A 7,792-nucleotide genomic window follows, 5' to 3' on the forward strand; every position below is an offset into this window, starting at 1 on the left:
CTTAAGTTCTGGGGTATATGTGCAGAACGTGCAGGTTTGTTACATAGGTATATGTGCAGAACGTGCAGGTTTGTTACATAGGTATACATGTGCCATGGTAGTTTGCTGTACCCATCAACCTGTCATCTACATTAGGTATTTCACTTAATGCTATCACTCCCATAGCCTCGCAACCCCTGACAGGCCCTGATGCGTGATGTTCCCCTCCCTGTATCCATGTGTTCTTAATGTTCAGCTCCCACTTATGAGTGAGAACATGTGGTGCTTGGTTTTCTGTTCTTGTGTTAGTTTGCTGAGAGTGATGGCTTCCAGCTTCATCCATGTCCCTGCAAAAGACATGAACTCATCCTTTTTTAGGGTTGCATAGTATTCCATGGTGGATATGTGCCACATTTTCTTTGTCCAGTCTATCATTGCTGGGCATTTGGGTTGGTTCCAAATCTTTGCTATTGTGAACAGTGCCACAATAAACATGTGTGTGCATGTGTCTTTATAATAGAATGATTTATAATCCTTTGGGTATATACCCAATAATGGGATGACTGGGTCAAATGGTATTTCTAGTTCTAGATCCTTCAGGAATCACCACACTGTCTTCCACAATGATTGAACTAATTTACAGTACCACTTTTTTTGTTCTTGTTGTTGTGTCTCTCTCAAGTTTTTGTATCAGGATGATGCTGGCCTCATTAGGGAGGGCTCCCTCTGTTTCTATTGTTTGGAATAGTTTTAGAAGGAATGGTACCAGCTCCTCTTTGTACCTCTGGTAGAATTTGGTTGTGAATCCATCTGGTCCTGGACTTTTTTTTTTTGGTTGGCAGGGTATTAATTACTGCCTCAATTTCAAAACTTGTTATTCGTCTATTCAGGGATTTGACTTCTTCCTGGTTTAGTGTTGGGAGGGTGTATTTGTCCAGGAATGTATCCATTTCTTCTAAATTTTCTAGTTTATTTGTGTATAGGTGTTTATAGTATTCTCTGATGGTAGTTTGTACTTCTGTGGGCTTAATGGTGATATCCCCTTTATTATTTTTATTGTGTCTGTTTGACTCTTCTCTCTTTTCTTCTTTATTAGTCTAGCTAGCAGTCTATTTTGTTAATATTTTCAAAAAAAAAAAAACAGATCCAGGATTCATTGATTTTTTGAAGGGTTTTTTGTGTCTCTGTCTCCTTCAGTCCTGCTCTGATCTAAGTTACTTCTTGTCTTTTGCTAGCTTTTGAATTTGCTTGCCTTTCTTCTCTAGTTCTTTTAAGTGTGATGTTAGGGTTTCAATTTTAGATCTTTCCCACTTTCTCATGTGGATATTTAGTGGTATAAATTTCCCTCTAAACACTGCTTTAGCTGTGTCCCAGAGATTCTGGTACATTGTGTCTTTGTTTTCATTGGTTTCAAGGAACTTATTTATTGCTGCCTTAATTTTGCTATTTACCCAGTAGTCATTCAGAAGCAGGTTGTTCAGTTTCCCTGTAGTTGTGTGGTTTTGAGTGGGTTTCTTAATCCTGAGTTCTAATTTATTGTACTGTGGTCTGAGAAACTGTTTGTTACGATGTTCATTCTTGGGTGAGGAATGTTTTACTTCAAATTATGTGGTCAATTTTAGAATAAGTGCTATGTGGTACTGAAAAGCATGTATATTCTGTTGGTTTGGGGTGGAGAGTTCTGTAGATGTCTATTAGATCCGCTTGGTCCAGAGCTGAGTTCAAGTCCTGAATATTAATTTTGTTAATTTTCTGTCCTGTCCTATTGATCTGTCTAATATTGACAGTGAGGTGTTAAAGTCTCCCACTATTATTGTGTGAGAGTCTAAGTCTCTTTGTAGTTCTCTAAGATCTTTCTTTATGAATCTGGGTGCTCCTGTGTTGGGTGCATATATATTTAGGATAGTTAGTTCTTGTTTCATTGATCACTTTACCATTATGTAATGACCTTCTTTGTCTTTTTTTTTACCTTTGTTGGTTTGAAATCTGTTTTATCAGAGACTAGGATTGCAACCCTTGCTTGTTTTTTTCCTTTTGCTTTACATTTGCTTGGTAAATATTCCTCCATCCCTTTATTTTGAGCCTATGTGTGTCTGCACGTGAGATGGTTCTCCTGAATACAGCACACTAATGGCTTTTGACTCTTTATCCAATTTGCCAGTCTGTGTCTTTTAATTGGGGCATTTAGCCCATTTACATTTAAGGTTAATATTTTTATATATGAATTTGATCCTGTCATTATGATGTAAGCTGGTTGTTTTCCCCATTCATTGATGTTGTTTCTTCATAGTGTCAATGGTCTTTACATTTTGGTATGTTTTTGTAGTGACTGGTACCTGTTTTTCCTTTCCATATTTAATGCTTCCTTCAGGAGCTCTCATAAGGCAGGCCTGGTGGTGGCAAAATCTCTCAGCATTTGCTTGTCTGTAAAGGATTTTATTTCTCTTTCACAAATGAAGCTTAATTTGACTGGATATGAAATTCTTGGTTGAAAATTCTTTTCTTTAAGTATGTTAAATATTGGCCTCCACTCTCTTCTGGCTTGTAGGGTTTCTACAGAGAGATCCACTGTTAGTCTGATGGGCTTCCCTTTGTGGGTAACACAACCTTTCTCTCTGGCTGCCCTTAACATTTTTTCCTTCATTTCAACCTTGGTGAATCTGACAACTATGTGTCTTGGAGTTGCTTTTCTCGAGGAGTATCTTTGTAGTGTTCTCTGCATTTCCTGAATTTGAATGTTGACCAGTCTTGGTAGGTTGGGGAAGTTCCTGAAGTGTGTTTTCTAGCTTGGTTCCATTCTCCCCGTCACTTTCAGGTACATCAATCAAACGTAGGTTTGGTCTTTTCACATAGTCCCATATTTCTTGGAGGCTTTGTTTTTCCCTTTTTATTCTTTTTTCTCTAATGTTGTCCTCATGCTTTATTTCACTAAGTTGATCTTCAGTCTCTGATATCCTTTCTTCTGCTTGATGGATTCAGCTATTGATACTTGTGTGTGCTTCACGAATTTTTCGTGCTGTGTTTTTCAGCTCCATCAGGTCATTTATGTTCTTCTCTAAACTGGTTATTCTAGTTAGAAGTTTCTGTTACTTTTTATCAAGGTTCTTAGCTTCTTTGCATTGGGTTAAAACATGCTCCTTTAGCTCAGAGGATTTTATTATTACCCACCTCTGAAGCCTACTTCTGTCAATTCGTCAAACTCCTTCTCCATCCAGTTTTGTTCTGTTGCTGGTGAGATGTTATCCTTTCAAGGAGAAGAGGCATTCTGGTTTTTGGAATTTTCGGCCTTTTTGTGGTGGTTTTTCCTCACCTTCATGGATTTATCTACCTTTGGTCTTTGATGTTGGTCACCTTCAGATGGGGTATTTGCGTGGTTGCTTTTTGTTGTTGTTAATGTTGATGCTATTACTTCTGTTTGTCAGTTTTCCTTGTAACAGTCAGGGCCCTCTTCTACAGGTCTGGTGGAGTTTTCTGGAGGCCCACTCCAGACCCTGTTTGCCTGAGTATCCAGAAGAGGCTGCAGAACAGCAAAGATTTCTGCCTGCTGCTTCCTCTGGAGCTTTGTCCCAGATGAGCACCCGCCAGATGCCAGCTGGAGCTCTCCTGTATGAGCTGTCTGTCGACCCTTACTGGGAGGTGTCTCCCCGTCAGGAGGCATGGGGGTCAGAGACCCACTTGAGGAGGCAGTCTGTCCCTTAGCAGAGCTCTAGCACTGTGTTGGAAGATCTACTGGTCTCTTTGGAATTGGCAGGCAGGAACATTTAAGTCAGCTAAATCTGCACCACAGCCCCCCTTTCATCCAGGTGCTCTGTCTTAGGGAGATGGGAGTTTTATCTATAAGCCCCTGACTCTGGTTGCTGCCTTTCTTTTAGAGATTCTCTGCCCAGAGAGGAGGAATCTAGAGCAAATGGATTTTTTAAAGTGGTATATATAAATACACACACACAATTGAATACTATTCCACCATTAAAAAAGAATAAAATCCTGTCATTCATGGCAATATGGATGGAACTGGAGGATATTATGTTAAGTCAAGTAAGGCCAGAATTACTAAGACAGGTGGGCCTATAAAGTAATAATAAGGCCAGTCACAATGGCTCATATCTGTAATCCCAGCATTTTCAGAGGTCAAAGTGGGACGATCACTTGAACCCAGGAGTTTGAGACCAGCCTGGGCAACACAGGGAGACCCTATCTCTACAAAAGGCAGGGTAGCAGGCCTGGTGTTGAATACCTATAGTTCTATCTACTACTCAAGAGGCTAAAGTATGAGGATTGCTTAAACCCAGGAGGTTGAGGCTATAGTGAGCTGTAATCACACCACGGTACTCCAGCCTAAGTGACAGAGTGAGATCCTGTCTTAAATAATAATCATCATCATCATTATCATCATCATCATCATCATCATGATCTAGGAACAGAAAAGTGAACACTGTGGATTTTTACTCATGTATGGAAGCTTAAAAAGGTTGATTTCATATAAGTTAAAAGTAGAAGAGAGGATACTAAAGTTTGGGAAGAGTAGGGAGAAGGGAGGGATAGGGAGAGGTTTTTCAGGGATACAATTACAGTGAGATAGGAGGAATAAGTGTCAGTATTCTATTCCACAGTATTACTATAGGTAACAATACATTACTATGTAGTTTCAAATAGCTACAAGTACAACATTGTACATTGCCAAAACAAAGAAATGATAAATGTTTGAAATGATAAATATGCTAATTACTCTGATCTGATTACTGTACATTATATATGTATTGAAATATCACTATGTTTCCCATGAATATGGACAATGGTTGTCAATGAAAAAAATTAAAATATTACATGAATAAATAAAATCTTCTTTAATATTATAAAATATAATATTATAAATGAATGTTCTTTAGTAAATATAAAGTTATTTAATATTCTTTTAAAAACTGGAAGCAACAAAGATAGCCTTCAATAGGTGAAAATGTGGTACATCCAGACAATGGAATGTTATCATCAATAAAAAGAAATGAACAAAAATGCTGGCTGGACGCAGTGGCTCATGCCTGTAATTCTAGCACACTGGGAGGCCAAGGTGGGTGGATCACCTGAAGTCAGGAGTTTGAGACCAACGTGGTCAACATAGTGAAACCCTATCTCTACTAAAAATACAATAATCAGCTGACTGGGTGGCGGGTGCTGTAATCTCAGCTACTCAGGTGGTGGGTGCTGTAATCTCAGCTACACTTGAACCTGGGAGGTGGAGGTTGCAGTAAGCCAAGACTGCATTTCAACCTGGGTGACAGAGTGAGACCCTGTCTCAAAAAAAATTAAAAAATAATGCAGGATGAGGATATGGATGAAAAATCTCCAGAGAAATAGATATTATAAATAGAAAACAATCACAACTTCTGGAAATGAAAGACACACTTAGAGAAAGGCAAAATATACTGAAAAGTTTCAATAATAGAAGCCAACAAATAGAAGAAAGAACTTCGGAGCTCAAAGACATGGCTTTCAAATTAATCCAATCTGACAAAGTCAAAAAAAAGAGAAATTAAAAAAAAAAAATGAGTGAAGCCTCTAAGAAGTGTGGAATTATGTTAAACAACTAAACCTAAGAATAATTGGTGTTCCTGAGGAAAAAGAGAAATCTTAAAGTTTGGTAAATGTCTTTGAGGGAATAATCAAGGAAACCTTCCCTGGCCTTGCTACAGATCTAGACATCCAAATACAAGAAGTTCAAAGAACACCTGGGAAATTCATCACAAAAAGATCATCACCTATGTACATAGTCATCAGGTTATCTAAGGTAAACATGAAAGAAAGAGTCTTAGAGCTGTGAGGCAAAAGCATCAGGTACTCTATAAAGGAAACCTAACAGATTAACAGCAGATTTCTCAGCAGAAACTCTACAAGCTAGAAGGAATTGGCTTTCTATCTTTAACCACCTTAAACAAAATAATTATCAGCCAAGAATGTTGTATCCAGCAAAACTAAGCTTCATAAATAAAAGAGGAATAAAGTATTTTTCAGAAAAACAAATGCTGAGAGAATTCACCACTACCAAAGTCAGCACTACAAGAAATGCTAAAAGAAGTTCCAAATCTTGAAAGAAAAGTTCAAAACACACCAAAATAAAACTACCTTAAAGCATAAATCTCACAGGGTCTATAAAACAATAACACAATGGAAAAAGAAAAACAAAATGTTCAGGCAACAACTAGCATGATGAATAGAAGAGTATCTCAAATCTCAATACTAACATTGAATGGAAATGGCTTAAATGCTCCACCTAAAAGATGTAGAATGGCAAAATGCATAAGAATTCACCAACCAAGTGTCTGCTTTCTTCAAGAGACTCACCTGACACATGACTCACATAAACGTAAGGGAAAGGGGAGGAAAAGATATTCCATGCAAATGGACACCAAAAGTGAGAAGGAGTAGCTAGTCAATGTAAGACAAAACAGACTTCAAAGCAAAACAGTTAAAAAACAAAAAAAAATTAAAAAATTAAAAAGCAACAACAGTTAAAAAGACAAATATAAGGATAAAAGAACTAGACCAACAGGAAAAATCACAGTCTTTCACCTAACACTAGAGCTCCCAAATTAATAAAACACATATGCATCTAACACTGGAGCTCCCAAATTTGTAAAGCAATTACTACTAGGCCTAAGAAATAAGATAGACAGCAACACAATAATAGTGGGGGGACTTCAATGCTCCACTGACAACACTAGACAGGCCATAAAGACAGAAAGTCAACAAAGAACCAATGGACTTAAACTATACCTTAGAACAAATGGACTTAATGGTTATTTACAGAATACTTTACCCAACAACTGCAGAATGTACATTCTATTCATCAGCACACGGAATATTCTCCAAGATAGATGATATAATAGGCCACAGAATAAACCTTAATAAATTTAAGAAAATCAAAATTATATCAAGTACTCCCTCAGACCCCAGTGGAATAAAACTGGAAATCAACTTCAGAAGGAACCCTCAAAATCATGCAAATACATGGAAATTAAATGATCTGTTCCTGAATGATCTTTGTGTCAGCAATGAAATCAAGATGAAAATTTAAAAATTCTTCAAACTGAATGAGAGTAGTGACACAACCTATCAAAACCTCTGGGATACATTAAAGCAGTGCTAAGAGGAAAGTTCATAGCATTAAACGCCTACATCAAAAAGTCTGAAAGAGCACAAATTGACAATCTAAGGTCACACCTCAAGGAACTAGAGAAACAAGGACAAACCAAACCCAAACCTAGCAGAAGAAAATAAATAAAGATCAAAGCAGAAATAAATAAAATTGAAACAAAGCAAACAATACAAAAAATAAATGAAATGAAAACCTGCTTCCTTGAAAAGATAAATAAAACTGATAGACCATTAGTGACATTAACCAAGAAAAGAAGAGAGAAGATCCAAATAAGCTTTATTAGAAATGAAACTGGAGATACTACAACTGATACCACAGAAACACAAAAGATCATTCAAAGCTGCTTTGAATACCTTTATGCACACAAACTAGAAAACCTAAAGGTGCTGGATAAATTCCTGGAAATACACAACCCCCCTAGCCAAGAAGAAATAGAAACTCTCAACAGACCAATAACCTGCAGTGAGATTGAAATGGTAATAAATAAAAAAATTTATGTGTCTGTTGGCTCGTCATCACTGGCCATCAGAGAAATGCAAATCAAAACCACAATGAGATACTATCTCATACCAGTTAGAATGGCAATCATTAAAAAGTCAGGAAACAACAGGTGCTGGAGAGGATGTGGAGAAATAGAAACACTTTTACACTGTTGGTGGGATT

At 37.3% G+C, this 7,792-nt stretch overlaps 1 long non-coding RNA gene across 1 annotated transcript; it reads left to right on the forward strand.

The window, feature by feature from the left end:
• The first annotated feature begins 1 nt into the window (after position 1).
• LOC105505777 lies at positions 2-495 on the forward strand. Its single transcript, XR_001000800.1, has 2 exons — positions 2-47; positions 82-495. It is a non-coding gene; the product is annotated as an uncharacterized LOC105505777 (long non-coding RNA).
• Positions 496-7,792: the final 7,297 nt, after the last annotated feature.

Source organism: Colobus angolensis, unplaced genomic scaffold (assembly GCF_000951035.1).
Source record: "Colobus angolensis palliatus isolate OR3802 unplaced genomic scaffold, Cang.pa_1.0 Scaffold129, whole genome shotgun sequence".
NCBI lineage: Eukaryota > Metazoa > Chordata > Mammalia > Primates > Cercopithecidae > Colobus > Colobus angolensis.